Source organism: Protopterus annectens, chromosome 12.part0 (assembly GCF_019279795.1).
Source record: "Protopterus annectens isolate FY-2018-M chromosome 12.part0, PAN1.0, whole genome shotgun sequence".
Taxonomy (NCBI): Eukaryota; Metazoa; Chordata; order Ceratodontiformes; family Protopteridae; genus Protopterus; species Protopterus annectens.
Genome location: NC_056746.1, coordinates 3,512,535 through 3,528,854, shown reverse-complemented (window position 1 = coordinate 3,528,854; position 16,320 = coordinate 3,512,535). Strand labels below are relative to the sequence as shown.

Here is a 16,320-nt window from a genome sequence, read left to right as displayed (position 1 = left end):
TCCCGAATTTACCTCAGATCTTGTTTGTTGCCCTTTATATGCGTAGAGCACTGCAAAGGAATAAAAACATTAAGAAAACCAGCAAAAACAGACTCAAAGAAAGGAACAAGGCTCCTTCAGCATCTTCGATACTTCAAAATGGATGACTGGGAGGGTACTTGAAGAATGAAAATGGAAAACACTGATGGAACGCTATGGTGAGTACATAAATTCTTTATCTGATTTGTCAATTTTCATTCGTTTGTCAAATCTTGGAACAGTCTCCAGCTACCTAAACCCTGGGTGGACTCTAAGGATATTCTCGAGTATCTCTAAACCAAATGCTGCTCTACCCCTAGAGACCAGATCTAATTTGTAATGAGCAATACAGTATAAGGAGTGGCCCAAGCTGTAGTTGGACAAATACCATTTAGAGAAGATCTAGACAAAAAAGGCTGAAGTAGTACTAGACCGTGTGGAATGTGCTCTTGGTGGTTTGGGTAATGACATGCCCAGTTTAGTATAAACAAAGGTAATACAATCATTCAACCGTTCTGCTGTCACTTCATTTTCAGCGGAGGCCTGGAGAAAAAAGCTCCACACTTGCATACAGAAAATTATTTCATTTACACACAAGCACAGTTTACAAATTCATCTCAGTAATACAGTATAATCTAAGGATAAAACAGACATACTCTCCCATGTTATAGCCTACCAGTTCATAGACCAACAGTAACATGCTGTCTAAATGAAGTAAAAGTCTTCATATAACATATGGTTATAGGATACGAGTTAGTCAGGGTTAGGGCAAGGACACAACCAATGTCTTTTAAAGTACTGTTTAAGGCTATTTTTGAATTGGGTTACAGAGGGAATCGAAGTCAGATCAGTAGGAAGAGAGTTCCAAGATTTGCCAACAGAGTTCGTGAACAAAGAGTCACCAGCTGAGTTGTAGGTTTTGACTGTTTGAACTAGTAACCTGCTGGATGAGCATAGAGTCTTGAGGTTACTGTAGGGGGTGATAAGGTTTTAAAGTATTGGCATGTTTTCAGGTTGGTAAAGAATCTTAGGTGCAATTATTTGGTTGCATTGAAGTAGGCTAGGTAATTCAAGCCACCCTAGATTTAAGTTACGACAGTGGTATGTTCTGTACGCTGCTCCAGTAGCAAATCTAGAATTGTTACAGCAGCTTGATAGTTTAAGGTCAGTTTTACTCAGGTTTGTAAATAAAGGGGAGGCATAAAGGAGGGTGGAGAGTAGGTGTGTCCGGGCAATAACAGTCCAAGCTAGTGGGGTTAGGAAGGGTTGAATCCTGTGTAGTGAGCCAAGTTTTTTATTGACTGTTTTAATAGTTTGATTAATGTGCATATCAAACTTAAGGTTATTGTCTACTATTACACTTAAAAGTTTAGTAGTGGGATCAAGTGAAATAATGGTGCCATTGTTAGACTTTATGGTAAAGGTTGGTAAGGGGGACCTGCGGGTGGGAGAGAACAGCAGCAATTTTGTTTTGTTAGGATTTAATATGAGTCGACGATTAAGGAGCCAGTTTTCAATTGTATTAAAAGCATTTTGGGTTAAAGTCTGCAGATCAGAGGGGGAAGTGGCTGAGAAAATTAAAGTGGAATCGTCTGCATATTGGATGCAGACTGTATTCGGGATGACTGTTCACAGGTCATTAATAAAGATAGAAAAAAGAAGCAGTCTTAATATAAAATCCTGGTGGACTCCAAGGGTGATAGGTAAAAGGGTGGACAATTTGACCTGCCATAGGACGGCCTGTTGTCTACCACTGAGGTAACATTGGAACCATTTGCTAGCCTGGTTGTCTAGGGAAAAGGTTGTCAGTGTGTCAATGAGTAGTTGGTGGTTTACCATGTCGAAGGCTTTAGAGAGATCAATAAAGAGGGCTGAGGAAAGCATGTTATTGTTACGGTTTTGGTTTATGACATTACAGAAGGAGAGGAGGGCTGAGGTAGTGCTGTGAAATGGTCTAAAGCCATGCTGAGTTGGCGAGTAGATTGTTTTGGATAAGATAGCCCAACAATTGTTTATGAATGCATTTCTCCACAATTTTAGCCAGGGGTGATAGAATAGCTATGGGTCTGTAATTGGATAACTCAGTAGAGATGCCACCTTTATGGAGTGGGATAATATGGGATAGCTTTCATATAGAGGGGATGGAAGCTTCTGATATAGTTCTATAAATCAGAATGGAGACGGGGTATACTATGACATTTGCAGCTTTTTGTAGATACTCCGCAGGTAGGAGATCAGCAGAGAAGGTCTTGCCCAATTTTGAATCCAAGAGAGATAAAAACAGTTCTGTTTTTTAAAATCTTTCATTCTAAGCAAAAATGTAATTGTCTATGAATGTCCAATAAGTGTAACATACACTCTTCTTTATCTGAAAAAATTGGAAGAAAGGCTGGTAAGTTGATAATTTGGGTAATATTAGACTATGACACCACCTTAGGAAGAAAGGAAGGGTTGGTTCTTAAGGATACTCCGTCTTTAAGGAAAATCAAGTAAGGAGGCTTAGAAGAGAAGGCCAGCTATTCAGAAACCCTCCTGGCAAAGGTAATAGCTACTAAAAATATTGTTTTCCAAGTTAAACATTGTAGTTCCATCTTAGCTGAAGGTTCAAATGGAAACTGGGTTAAAGCTTGCAAGACTACATTTAAAATCCCAAGGGGGTGCAGGACTTTAATAAGAGGTCAAAGGAGAAAGGTTCCACAAAGTTTGGAAGATGCTGAGATGAAGGATTTATTCCAACATGAAAGTTGGAGATGGCAGCTAACTGCACTTTAACAGCAGAAGAGCCATCTTCACTGAAGACTGATGTTAGAAATTTCAGAACATTAGAGACAGGAGCAGAAAAATGGGTCCAATTGATTTTGTTGTGCACAAAATACAATTCTTTTCCACTTCCTTTTGTAACATTTTCTGGGAAAAGCTTTGTGAGATAGAATATGACAGATCGGAGAGGAGAGCCTGGGCTGTCTAGCAATCAACAGAATTGGAAAAACCATGCAGTCAATTTTAGTCCCAGAATGTCTGGATGAATTGAATCTGTAGGGTGAGACTGAAGGTCTGGAGTTGGATCCAAGAGGGATGAAGAAGATGAGGCAAAGAAAGGAAAACCAAATCTGAAAAGGCCAGTAACAGGCAATGAGGATTACTGTGCTCTTCAATTGAGATGCTTTCTGAAGAAATTTGGGGATGAGTGACATCGGGGATAGGCATAAGAGAGACCTGCAAGACAATCATGAAGTAAAGTATCTTTCGGTGGGAAGATGAGGGCAAAGAACTTGTTGAGAGGGGAAGCAAAAACAACGCCGGGAAATCCTCTCTGCCACCTTCCTGTTTAGAGATCACTCATGAAAGATCTACTTGACTGCAATCACATTGGAATTCCCCAGAATGTGCGTTGCTATCAGAAACTGATTGGATGAGATCACATATTGCAACACTCAGTTTCTTGACAAGAAGTAATAGGGGGCAAGACTTGATTTCTCCTTGTTTGCTGATATACAAGACCACTGACATTGTTCGAAATGCAATAGTCCCAGTGAGAAGAGGGAGTCTTAGAAAACCTGCAACGCTAACAGGACAGCTCTCATTTCCAGGACACTGATATGCGAGTTGCCCTCTTTGGAAAACCATGTGCCTTGGACTGTCCTTCCCAGGAAGTGCCCTCTCCACCTGATCTGGGAGGCACCCGTGGTCACTAAGGCCTTGGGTTGGGGAAGAACAAAGGGACGACCTTCTTGCACTTGATTTTATCCACCACAAGAGATTTATTGCAAGCCTGAGATATCTTTATCTGACTGGACAGAAGGTGGTAAAGAATGGACTGAGGAATAGCTAATGTCCATACACATTCTCATATGGAACCTTTACAACAATACAAAGATGACTGCTGCTCACATGGCCCCTAAAGCTTGAAGGATTAATAGAGCTGAGAGAGAATAATTTTGGATGATTTTCCTGACCTGGAACTGAATAATCTGAACTCTTGCTAAAAGAAGAGATGCTGTTTGCGTGACTGTGTTAAAAGACGTACAAATGAATTCTAATGCCTGTGTTGGTTCCAGATGAGATTTGTTGTAATTGACTGAAATACCCAGAGGAGGGCATATTTGGAGTACGTAATCTCAGGCGCATATCAGCTGTCTGGCTGAAGTGGTGATGAGGTAGTCATCTAGATACAGAAACACTCTATCCTTGCAGCCTCAAATGAGCTGCCACTACTGCCACACATTTGGTGAATATTCTGGGGGCTGTGGTGAGACCAAAGGGCAGAGCTCTGAATTGGTAATGACCGTCTCTAAGCCAGAAGTGCAGATCTCTCCTGAAGCATCTGTTTATTTTGATATGACAGTACGCATCCTGGAGATCTACTGAGCACATCCGATCGTCCTGGTTCAGAAAAGGCAGAATGGACTGAACTGTTGCCGTCTAGAACTCTATTGAACTGAATGATTTACATTGTTGATATCCAAAATTTGTTTCCAGTCCCCTGTTTTGGCACTAAAAAGATTCTTAAGCTCAGGACTCTGGTCTGGGGGGATCTCATGGATGACTCTAGCAGCTTGTCTATTTCTAGTGCTGTTGCCTCCCTCTGACTGGGTGGATCATCAGGGATTTTCTTTGAAACAAGGGGAAGTGGCTGAGAAAGTGGTACGATATATAACCTCAAGATATTATCCTCTGCACCCATGAACCTTTTGTAATTTTTAACTAGGCTCTCTGATGCAGGGATAAAAGACCTCTGACCTCCCTCCAGAGATGTACAATCAGGCCTCCTTTCACAACTAGGCTCAGAGAAGGAATAGTACAGTTGTGTACACTTACCATAAATGTGGATGTTCGAGTATTCACTGTTGCAGTCATCACACTTGGGGTTATCTGCCTGCAGGTAGCCCTCAGTCGGCCCGTACCCTACACTTAGTATTTCTGCGTCAGATGCTGTCGCTCCAGGACTGACGTCAGGGATATAAAAATAGGCAGCCAACACCATTACATCAGTTTTTCTTGCCCCGAATGTCAGGAGCCCCTCAAATAGGGAGCTAAGTTATGGTGGGGAAAACACCACCAGTAAAAAGTAAATACCAATACCCCAGAAGGGGTGAGTAATAGTCATAGAGAGGGGAGAGAGAGAAACCAGGGGGCTGGAGGGAGATGAAACCAAGACTGCAATAGTGAATACACCAACATCTACATTTATGGTAAGTGTACACAACTGTACTATGTTCTTCGTGTTTCAGTGTTGCAGTCATCACACCTGGGTGGACTCCAAAAGCTGAAGGGTGGAGGCAGTCAAGAAGAGTTAGGGCTGGCTAGTATGCCTTGTAGAACTGCTGTCGCAAAACCTGCCCTAGATTTGGAAGAGATAGGCAGGTGGTAATGCTTGGTAAAGGTGTGTACTGAATTCCAGGTAGCTTCCAGGATGCCCCTGGTAGGGACTCCCCTGAGAAATGCTGTAGAGGTAGATGCTGCCCTAGTGGAATGTGTTCTGACCCCCTGAGGGATTGGTTTCCCATGGTGCTTGCAGCAGAAATGGATGCAGTGTGGTTTGTTTTGAAATGGCCTTGCTCTCTGCTCCTGTTGCAAACCTGACTAGCAACTGGTCAGATTTTCTGAAGGGCTTAGTCCTATCAATATAGAATCTTAGCTGTCTGTGCACGTCCAATGAGTGCAGGATCCTTTCCCCTTTATTTTGAGGATTAGGGAAGAAAGTTGGCAAATGGATGGATTGGTTGAGAGCCACACTGGACACCACTTCAGGCATGAAAGAAGGGTTATAGTCCTGAGGGAAACCTGTCAGCATGGAATATAATGAAGGGTTCCACAGCCATAAGTGCCTGTAGCTCAGACACTCTTCTAGCTGAAGTGATGGCCAGAAGCAAGGCAGTTTTCCAAGAGAGGAATTTAAAGTCTGCTGATGCAGCAGGTTCAAAGGTGGGAAGCGTGAGCTTTTCCAGTACAAAGTTAAGGTCCCAAGCAGGTGTGCGTGCTCTCCTTGGTGGCCTTAAGTTGTTTGCCCCTCTCAGGAACTGTTTGATAAGAGGGCGCGAGAAGAGAGGTGGGCTCAGTGTTGCAATGAGCCGAAATGGCTGAGACATGTAATCTTAATGGAGAAGGACAGCCCTTTGTGGAGTATATCTGCAAAGTAATCCAGGATTAGAGGCATGGAGGGCAGAGTTGTGTCATCTCCTTTAGATAGAATCTAGGAGCAGAACCTTTTCCACGTAACATAAGATTTTCTTGTACTGGGTCTTCTGGCTTCAAGAATGACGTCTAGCACCTGCTTGCTTAGGGTTGCTGGGGAGAATTCAAGGAATAAGCCAGGCTGCAAGATTTAGGGTTTGCAGTTGTGGATGCAAAATCTGTCCCTGCTGCTGACAGAGCAGGGTTGGGTTCTGGTGTATGTGCCAGGGTGGCGCCAGTGACAGGATGCGCAGGAGTGGGTACTAGTGCTGGCGTGGACAGTGTAGGGCAATCAGAATTGTCCTTGGTCTGTCCTGTCTTACCTTGAGTAATACTCTTGAGAGAAGGGGCAGAGAGGGAAAGGCACAGATTGAGAGATTTACCCACTGAAAATATAGGACATCCACTTTCCAGGCCCTGCTGTGAGGATTCCTGGTGCAGAATTTGCTGAGCTGGTGGTTGTAGGGGGAGGAAAAGAGATCCACCTCTGGGGTCCCCCATTTCTGAATCAGAAGGTTGAAGGCGCTAGGCTCCAATTGCCACTCCTGTGGGTCTATGAGATTTCTGCCTAAGTTGTCTGCCAGTGAGTTTTGTTTGCCTGGCAGGAATTGAGCTTGCAGATGGATTTCCATGTCCAAGGCAGTGTGCCACAGGGCCATGGCTAACCTGCAGAGTGGGTAGGAGTGGGTTTCTCCCTGCTTGTTGATGTACCACATAACTGTGGTGCTGTCTGTTTTTATTAGCAGTTGTCCTGGAAAGAGTAGGGATCTGAAAGCTGTTAGGGCATTCTGCACAGCTAGCATCTCTTTTTGGTTGATGTGCAGATGAATTTGACTTGGGCTCCAGTGGCCCTGAATGCATTTGCCGTCCATGTGTGCTCCCCAGGCATAGTCGGATGCATCTGGGGTTAGGGTCTGGGCGGTGTGTGGTTAAGAAAAAGGCAGTCCCTTGTTGTGGTAGCATGCTTCTGCCCACCAAAGGAACTCTGTCCTTAGACAGGGTATGATGGGAATGACTGTTTCCAGGTCCTGAGAATGTTGGCACCAAAGACTTAAGTACCACTGAAGTTTCCTCACATGCAGTCTTGCATAAGGAATTAGTAGTATACATGAGGCCTTGAACACTAGGACCTGCAGTATTTTTCTTGCAGATAGCTGGGATCTGGTGGCCATTTGTTTGAAGTAGGCTGTTAGACTTGTTTTTCTGAAGTGAGGAATGCCATCTGGGATGTTGTGTCCAAGCTTGCACCCAGGAATACAATCTTTTGACTGGGTACCAGTTTTGATTTCTTTTCATTGATGGTGTACCCCAAGGAAGTGAGGTGGTGTTTCACAAATGTCAGGTGCTGCAACAGCAATTCCTGACAGCGAGAATCAGGCAGTCGTCCAAGTACGGGAAAAGTTGGATATTTCTCTGCCTGCAGTATGCAATGGCTGGAGCCAGGCATTTTTTGAAAACTCTGGGCACAGTAGATAAGCCAAAGGGAAGTGCAGAGAACTGATAATGCATACATTCCTGCCCTGAAACGTAGATACTTCCTGCATAACTCCCTTATGAGGATGTGCAGATGTGCTTCTTTTAAGTCTAGGTTGACTAACCGGGCATCCTTGGCTAGCATAGGAAGAAGCCGTTGCAGGGTAAGCATTTTGAATTTTGGTACCAATAGGAAGGTGTTGAGAATCCAGGATTGGACGCCAAGCCCCCTGTTTCCTGGGTACCAGGAAGAGTCTGGAGTAGAATCCTTGACCCCTCTAGTCTACTGGAACCGGCTGAATAGCTCTGATACTGAGCAAAGAAGCTACTTGGCTTTGAGCCTCTGCCCACTGGTTTGGAGGAAGGTCTGGAAACCCGCATGGGGTTGGCAGTGAATGGAAATAAATTTTTTACCCAAGTTTTCCTCCTAGGGGCACAAGCAATTGGGCAGGGCTGGGGAGTGGAGTAAAGAAGTCATTGTGAGTTTTTTCCGTAAGGAGGTGGCTTACCACTCCCTGCTTTAGTGGTGGGGGCACTCCATTGCTTAGACTTTTGCATACCCTGAGACTGTAGTTTGGGTGGTCTGTTTCCCCTGGGTCTGGTTTGAGAAGGCCTGGAGGGGGCTGGTAAGGACCAGTGTTTAGAAGGGCAATGACTACTGAATCTAGGGGGTTGCACATAAGAATTCTTTAACAGTCTGCAAAGACTTCACTTTTTCTTCCATCTTTTTAAGAACCTCTTCTGGAATGGTGCCAAACAAACTGTCCTTGTTCAAAGGAGTGTCTAGTAACTTTGATTTGACATGGTCTGGCAAGGTCTGCTCCTTGAGCAAAGCATGTCTTCTCAGTACAGACCCAGTGACTGCTGCCTGGCAAGATGCTTCTAGGGTGTCAAAGCCACACTGCAAAGTATGCTTACTGACTTGGCTTGCAGAGTGCATAAGCTCCTGCAATTCTTTATTTTCTGCACAGTCTGTAAAGGTTGCCACTTTTTGTCTAATAAGTTCCATAATATGCTGCTGGTACTTCAGCATGTGAAACGGACAATTCAATGCCCTAATAGCAATAGTTGCAGAGATATATACCTTCTTACAACTTCTGTCCAAAGCTCTGGAATCCCCTGTCTGAAGGGGTGGGATTCTTGGCTGTAGCAGCCTTGATACCTTTAGGCCCTTGGGAAATGATCTCTGGGTCAGCAGTAGGATTCTTGAAAATAAATTTGTGAGTGTCAGGTACTCTGTAGTACCTGTATGGTTTCCTAGGGGCATGAGGTAAAGTGTCAGGAGTCAACCTGGATTCCATAAAAACATCAACATCCAGGACAGGGGGTATTGCTAAAGGCCTGTGCTGAGGCAACTTTAGGAATTCTGAGTCTCTTTTTTGACCGAGGATAGTCTTGGCATTCCCAGTGGAAATGCTCTCTTAAGGTATGCAAGGTTTCACCAAAAGAAAAATCCTCTGGAGGGGAGGCAGAAGGAATGGATTCTTCTGCATATGAATCCTCAAGCAGATAAGGGCATGTCTTCATAATCAGAAATCTCAGAATCATCGGACTCCTGGTCTGTAGAAGATGTAGGGGACTGGTCTCTTTCTCTTAGCAGGGGAAGGCTGACTTTCCCTAATCAGTGTAATAATGTCTTTTGCCATTTTAAGCATTTGTTTTTGTGGCATGAGAGCAAGTGCTTGCGCTTTGGTAGTCAGTTTTCTAGGCATAGTACGTACTCTGGGCCTAAGAAATTCATTTGTTTTGGTTAAAAAAGAAGTCCGAGTCGAACATCGGTTGAGCGAAGGACTGCCTCAGAAGCTGGTGCCTGCACAGCGGCTCCAGACCCATCCAAGATAGAGACATCCGCAGGTTCCATAGTTGAAGAGTCTCGCAGCATACCGAACTCTGAATGGGTCTCGGTAGAGGCCTGTGAATCCAAAAAAGCAGGCATCAGGGGCTGCGAAAGCACCTCACTGAGTACCGGCGGACTGGCAACTAGCTAAATGGAAGCGTCGTCAGCAGCTTTGGACCTATGCGGTCTCTTTCTTTATCCTTACATTTTTTCAAAATATCGGTAGTCGGATGGCTTACCGAAGCCATTTCAGAATACGGAGATCAAGAGCGAAAGAATTTGGCAACAAAGAGCCTTACGACGAATGGTTTGGGTGTTAAACAAGGCACAAAACCAAGAGAGAGGCATGTCATGGTCTGGGCCTAAACACGTGACGCAGTAAGAGTGAAAATATCTGTGAGGTATTTGCTTTTCACAGGCAAGATAACGTTTTCTGACATCAGTTAGAGCAAGAAAAAAGGATCCCCAATGGGGTACTTAGCTTTAGAAGACTTCAGGATTATTCCATTCGTAAGCAAAAATTCAGGTAGCGGCCTACTGGCACTTGCAAACTGCTTCTGCTTCGGGCTCCTCGGCAAGAAAGACTGATGTAATGGTGTTGGCTGCCTGTTTTTATACCCCCTGAAGACCTGAACTCACAGTCCTGGAGCAACAGCATCCGACACAGAAATACTAAGTCTCTGGTACTCTGGCAGACTGAAGGCTACCTGCAGGCAGTTAACCCAAACTGTGATGACTGCAACCGTGAAACATGAAGAGCATCTCTCGATCCTTGGTTTTGCGGACCCCCTCTGCCACAAAGGCAGTGTCTTCCATTAGAGTTCCCTCCTCAGTTTCTGGGGGAACTACCTCCATGTGAATCTTGGAAGGGACTCTGTGATTTCTTGAACCGCATCTATCAACCTCCTTGTTGATGTGCTGAAAAACATACACCCACAGCAGCCAGGGTTTTAGCTTCCTGCTCACACCTGGAGTGCGTCTCTCTTACTTTAGGGCCAAATAGGGAACTTCCATAAAAGGAAGCATTGACAAAGGAAGCTCTGAAGGGTTCTACAAAGTCACACAAGTACAACCAGGTGTGCCTCTGGATGGAAATACCTGAACCCACCACATGTGATGTACCTTCTGCTGCATGACAGATAAGCCTCATGGACAAATTGGAAATGGACTGAAGGGTAGCCAACTGTGAAGTAGCAGTGCTCTCTGTCTCACAGAATATCATCCCAGAGAGAGATTTGGCGAGTTCTTTAATCAAATCCCTCTGGAGTCTTGTGAAGAGGGCCAGACAGCTCAGCAATCGAAGAGCAAAGTTCGTCGAGGCATAAACATGCTTTCTCATATCTGTCCAATGACCCAGACTCACTGTTAGAAGGGTGGACAGAGGAACTCTTATGTTACATATTTCTTGGTGACTGCTGCTACAACCATGGTATCAACCGGTACTCCTCTGCATCAACAGACTGTGCCCTTGGGCGGTGCAAGGATATTGTCTGATTTTTTGGGTATTAGTTCAACAGTATCCGGCTCCTATTACGCCTGCTGAGAGACCAAATAAATGAGCTCATCAGCAGGTGGAGTCACCCAGGAGGTAGACGGGTCAGCACCAAAAAGCTTCCAGGAATACTAACTCCTCTTGGGAAGGGTTGTTGGAAGACCAAACACTCCTTTGCTTTAGGAGTTCCAGAATGTCTCCAAATGAGACGCGATCGGGTGGGGATCCTGGGGACCCTTCAACTTCAAAGTCAGTATCTTCAGTGACTGACAACTGGGGAAGTCTAGGTGCCTCCTTTTGAACTTTTTCTTCCTGGGAACTTCTTTGGTGGGATGTTCGAGAAGTGTCGGAAGAAATCTGTATACCTCAAGTATCACAATGGCTAACTTGGGCTGGCTGTCTCTGTAGTAAAGATGATTCAGGCTCAAGAAACAGACATGACTGGGTTAAGAAGGATAACCCTGAAGGTAGAGAAGTTCTGGCTCTAGAAATAAGGAAAGCTGTCTCCACTAACTCGAATGCCCCGGGGAAGAAGACATGGACGACTCCAGAAAGCCATGCTTACAAGATGCAGAGTCCCTCTGCTCCGCAGGTGGAGCACTTGAGGAAGAAGTTGGAGCCGAGCTGCCCAACACCGAGGCTCAGAGGGAAAAGACAGCTCAGACAGCTATGGAGTCAACATTAACGGCCCGGATATGGCGCTGAAGCTACGGGGTTCTGAGGCAGTCTGAGCTCGTACACTCAGATATCACTGGAAGTCAGAGATACAGGCATCTTCAAATCCATTGTAAATGAATCCAAAACCTTTGGATCAGACAACCGCAATACCAGACATCAGAATAGAGAAGAGGCAAGCGGGGGGATTGGTTTTATGGTGGTTTGTTTATGTTATGGTTTTTATGCCGATGGGTCAGCACCAGGACAACCCCCCATTTGTATCTGCATCAAGGGGAACTTCATCACCCTGTACACATCGGCTTCAGTCAAACTTTTCAATCAGTGAGTCGAGGATGCTGTGGAGGAGGACCATGAATGGTGGTGTCTCGCAGAACTCTCCAAGAAGGTGGATGGCCTAGAGGTGACTGGATCAGGACCCAAGAGTTGTGATCAGATCTGAGGTGACTTTTCCTTCTGAATCTTCAGATCCAAAGATTTAGACATTTTTTTTTTTTTTTTTTGCTGGAGGTTCCGAACTCAGAGACTATGAAGTGGTAAGCTCCAGAGAGCATTTTCTAAAATCTCTCTTTTCAGACTTCGGGGGGGTATAGCCCCAGAAGATGCTGGTGCAGCAGAAGATTTAGACAGTGGCAAGCCTCTGAGAATCAGCCTATTTTTGCAGTCTATGATGGCCCTACGGTTAAAACTCTTACATATGTCACAGTCTGCATCAAGATGTGACAGGCCTTGGCAGTAGGTGCATTTTGAATGCAGATCTGTCAGTGGAATTTTGTGGCCACAGGCCATACTTTTTTTTTGAAGACAGAGGTGTACCGCTCAACCTCTTACTGCAAAACATCTAGAGAAAGCCTGACAGCATGGGGGAGGTCAAAGGCCCAAAAATAGGGACAGATTTTAAACAGGAGTTTTACAAACACAGAAAGTTGCTAGAACAGAATTGGTCTTGGCATGCATTCTTCTGAAGGATATAAAGTCTGAAACTCAAACGTATATAACTATATAGTGACTTCAATCCTCAGATCATCACAGTGATTTGTCAGAAAATCACAAATTGTATGCAGAACAGATCAAAAACATGAAGCAAATATCTGGGCATTCTGCAAAAATCTGTACAGTTCAGAGGTATTGCCCAAGGATTTCTTTGGCATTTTAACTTAACTCAGTCACTCCAATGGAGTTCAAGAAGTTTGCACTGTAACTTCCAATGGTCCCTTTGACAGAATCAAATTATGTCCTCACATTTCAAACAAATACTCATATCTCTGGAGCCATAGGGATTATGAAAAGTATAAATGACAAACTCTTCAGCACAACTAGTTTTATAGGAGTAGCATTCTTTAGGTTCTAGGTTTTAAAGTGAATTTTATAAGTCAAAGTAAATAGAGTAACTATTACATTTGTTATATTTTGTAAACATACAATATTTCAGCAACCACTTAAGTTACATGCATACTATTAGCAGTATTTTATTCATCTAGCTGACAGCTTTCATATAAGCTAAGGAGTTCTGTCTGTGTAACTTGGTTGTTGGGATATTTAGAAAAATGTGAAAATTATATCTATATAAATTAATATCATACAAACAGCTAATATCCAATTACCTGCACTAGACAGAGGTCAAATATTAATGCAGGTGAGTTTGGTATTGTGTAAGTTTTAACATTAAATCTTTTAAAACCCTGTACATAGCATAATTTTGGAATTATTGATGCAAATATGAACAAGCAATATTTGATGCGTAGAAGCGTCAATAGCCGTTAACTGCAGATGCATCTAGAGGTGTCACTCGGATGCAATGAGTTAAAGAAGAAAGATACAGAAACTACGATAAAGAGGACTATATTTTTTAAGACTGAAATTAGAAATATACCAACTATGGTAATACCCAACAGTACTGAAAGAAAGTACAGTTGCGTACACTTACCATACATGTAGAAGTTAGAGTGTATTCACTGTTGCAGTCAGCACACTTGGGTTTATCTGCCTGCTCGGATGCTGTCGCTTCTTCCATGACGTCAGGTTGTCAGGGGTATAAAATAGGCAGCAGATGCCATTACATCTGTTTTTCTTGCCCCAGATGTCAGAAGCCCCCCAAATAGGAAGCTAGTACATGGTGTGGAACACCACCAGTTAAAAGTAAATATCCCTGCCATAAAGAATGGCCATATAGAGTATAGGTAGAAAGGATAGAAAAAAAACAGGGGGCTGGAGGGAGGGAAACCAGGACTGTAACAGTGAATACACTCGAACATCTACATTTATAGTAAGTGCACACAACTGTACTATGTTCGTGTTTCACTGTTGCAGTCATCACACTTGGGTTGATTCCCAAAGCTGAGGAAGGGTGGAGGCATTCAAGAGAAGTTAGGGCTGGCTAGCAGGCCTTGTAAGACTGCTGTAGCAAATCCAGCTCTGGATTTAGAAAAAAATAGGTAATTGGTAATGCATGGTGAAGGTGTGTACAGAACTCCAGGTTGTACCTTCCAGATTGTCCCTGGTAGGGACTCTCCTGAGAAATGCTGTAAAGGTGAAAGAAGCCCTAGTGGAATGTCTTCTGATCCCCTGTGGGGTAAGTTTTCAATGGTGTCTGTAGGCAGAAATGGAAGCAGTGTGCTATCCATTTGGAAATGGTTTGCTTTGAAATGGCCTTGCCCTCTGCCCCTGTAGCAAAGCTGACTAGCAGTTGGTCAGATTTTCTGAAAGGTTTAGTCCCGTCAAGGTAGAACCTGAGCTGCCTGTGCACGTCCAAGGAGTGCAGGATCCTCTCCCCTTTATTTTGAGGATTAGGGAAGAAGGTTGGCAAATGGATGGCTTGGTTTAGAGCCACATTGGAGACCAACTTAGGCATAAAGGACAGCTTAATCCTGAGGGAAACCCTGTCAGCATGGAAAATAATGAAGGGGTCCACAGCCACTAGTGCCTGTAACTCAGACACTCTTCTAGCTGATGTTATGGATAAAAGCAAGGCTGTTTTCCAAGAAAGGAATTTTAACTCTGCAGGTTCAAAAAGGGGGGGGGGGGTTGAGCTTTTCCAGTACAAAGTTAAGGTCCCAGGCAGGGATGGGTGGTCTCCTAGGGGGGCTTAAGTTGTTAGCCCCTCTCAGAAACTGTTTGATGAGAGGGTAAAAGAATAGAGGGTGGTTCAGTATTACAATGAGCTGAGATGGCAGAGGCATGAATCTTAATGGAGGAGAAGGATAGGCCTCTGTGGAGTATATCTGCTAGGTAATCAAGAATTTGAGGTACAGAGGGCACAGCTGTGACCTTTCCTTGAGACGGACTCCAAGAGCAATATCTTTTCCACTTTTCAGCATAGGATTTTCTAGTACTAGGCCTTCTGACCTCAAGAATGAAGCCCAGCATCTGTTTGCTGAGGGTTGCTGGTGGAGTATTCAGTGGATAAGCCAGGCTGCAAGGTTTAGGGTTTGCAGCTGTCAATGCAAAATCTGTCCCTCCTGCTGAGAGAGCAGAGAAGGTGTCTGATGAAGGTGCCAGGGTAGCACTGTTGTCAGACTGTGTAACTGTGGGAACCAATGCTGATGTGGCCAACCTGGGGCAATAAGAATTGCCCTTGGGCTGTCCTGTCTGATCTTGAGTAGTACCTTTGAAAGGAGGGGCAGAGGGGGAAAGCATAAATTGAGAGGGTTTCCCATTTGAAGGATAAGGCATCCACCTTCCAGGCCCTGCTGTGAGGGTTATTGGTGAAACATTTGCTCAACTGGTGGTTCTCGGGGGAGGCAAAGAGGTCCACCTCCGGTGTTCCCCACCTCTGGATTAGAAGGTTGAAGGTGTTGGGCTCCAATTTCCACTTGTGTGGGTCCAGGAGATTTCTGCTAAAGTCATCTGCCAGTGAATACTGTTTGCCTGGCAGGAAATGAGCTTGCAGATGCACTTGGTTGCTCAAGGCTGTGTTCCACAGGGCCATGGCTAACCTGCAGAGTGGGTAAGAATGGGTTCTCCCCTGCTTGTTTATGTACCACATAACTGTGGTGGTGTTTGTTTTTATCAGCAGCTGTCCTGGAAGGATTAGGTATTTCAAGGCTGTCCGAGCATACTGTACAGCTAAAGTACAGTTTTGTACCTACCATAAATGTAGATGTTCGAGTGCTAATACAGCTGCAGTCATAACAGATGGGTTTCTCCTGCCGTCAGGCGGGTCCTCGGTCGGCTGAATTCCAAAGTCTAGGTCTGGCGTCGGTTGTCGTCGCTTCTTCCCTGACATCAGTGCGACAGGGGTATAAAAGAACCAGCCGACGCCATTTTCTTCAGTTTTTCTTGCCCCAGATGTCAGATGCCCCCAGAAGGAAGGCAATACATAAATTTATGTAGTAATGCAATGCAATATAATCAAAATACAGTAGTTGCAAGCAAATACACCATAAATGAATACCCCAATCAGGTTGTAAGAGGAGGTGTTAGCCAATAGGCCTGTCCCAAGAGGGGAAGGAGGGAGAGAAACCTGGACTGCAGCTGTATTAGCACTCGAACATCTACATTTATGGTAGGTACAAAACTGTACTATGTTCATCGTGCATACAGCTGCAGTCATAACAGATGGGTAGAATCCCAAAGCTAAAAAGGGGTGGTAGGCACTAGGTGGAACTAGGAGGAGCCAGGATGCCCTGCAAGACTGCAGTGGCAAAGCCTG

At 44.5% G+C, this 16,320-nt stretch overlaps 1 protein-coding gene across 1 annotated transcript in view; it reads right to left on the bottom strand.

Moving 5' to 3' along the window:
* LOC122817306 (serine/threonine-protein kinase SMG1-like) overlaps window positions 1-16,320 on the bottom strand; it is a gene marked incomplete in the record, with an annotated part of 2,898,779 nt that overhangs the window by 1,694,518 nt on the left and 1,187,941 nt on the right.